This window comes from Vicugna pacos, unplaced genomic scaffold (assembly GCF_048564905.1).
Source record: "Vicugna pacos unplaced genomic scaffold, VicPac4 scaffold_5, whole genome shotgun sequence".
Lineage (NCBI taxonomy): Eukaryota > Metazoa > Chordata > Mammalia > Artiodactyla > Camelidae > Vicugna > Vicugna pacos.
Genome location: NW_027328726.1, coordinates 776,270 through 777,465, shown reverse-complemented (window position 1 = coordinate 777,465; position 1,196 = coordinate 776,270).

Sequence of the window (1,196 nt, the reverse complement as noted above, 5' to 3'; positions counted from 1 at the left end):
CTTGTTTCCCCGGCGGCCCGGTCGTGTCTCGGGATTTCCCCTTCCCTGGGCTGGTGCCCGCCCACACCCCCGACCCCTGCGGCCGTCGCTCTTGTGCGCGAGCGGCCCCTCCTCGTCGTCGCCGGCCCTCCCCTGCCCGGACCGATGGCCACCCGCGCCGAGCTTTTCCACCACCGACCCACCCCCCCGTCCTGGGACCAGTACGTGGCCTCACCGCGTGTGGGTGCTGTCCCTCCCCTGGAGGCGGCCCCGGGTGAGGCGTCGTCGGACCCGACGGGGGGGTGGAGGCGGGGTGCTTCGGCACGGCACGAACGTTTTGTTTTGGGTGTGCGTCGGGGCAGGGCAGCGCCGGCCCGTGCGGCGGGAGAGCCTTGCGGTGGGCCGTTCTGAGGCTCTGCGGTGTCGGGCGAGGGTGGCCCTGAGCCCCCGTGAGGGGTGCCGTGGGGGCGCCGAGGAGAGAGAGTGCCAGTCGGCGCCGTGGGTGCCGCGGGACCGCCCCCGTGCCGGAGGGCCTGTGGCGGTGAGACCCCGTGTCGCACCCCGGCGGCCGACTCGCGTCTGGGTTTCTGGCGCGGGCCCCTGGCGGTGGCTCTACGGCCCTCCTCTCCCGCTTGCCGGCTTCCAGGCGGCGTCGCCCGTCCGCGGGCGGCGCCGGCCGTGTGCCGCTGCCTCCTCGCTCGTCCTGTCCTCTCTCTGTCCGTCCGTCCTTCCCACTTGTCCGCTCCGTCCGTCCGCCCGTCCCCTGGGGCCGCGCCCCGGTGCGTTTCGCTTCCCGGGCCCGCCGCGGCCCGACTCCGTGTCTGCCGCCGCCGCCCGCCCGCCCGCGGGCGTCGTCGCGTGCGGGCGAGGGCCCGTCGTCCCCCGCCGCCACGCCCCGCTCAGCCGCGCTCGCCCGAGTGTGAGTCGGGCCCCGGCTGGCCGTCGTGGACCGGCCGCCGCCGCCGCGCCGCCCCCGGGGGGGCCGGGCCACGCCACGGGCCCGAGCCCCTGTCCGCGCGAGCGCGAGCGCGCGTCGGTCGGCTTCGATGTGACCGCCCGGTGGCCCGGCCCCGCCTCCCCGGGCCGCCGACGGGGCCGCGGTGGGGCCGCGTGCGCCCTCGCCCCTCCGCGCCGGCCGCGGTGCGCTGTCTGCGTCCCCGGTCCCGGGGCCCGTGGCGGTCGGCACCCCCTCGCCGCGGTGGCGTCGCGGGGGGCCT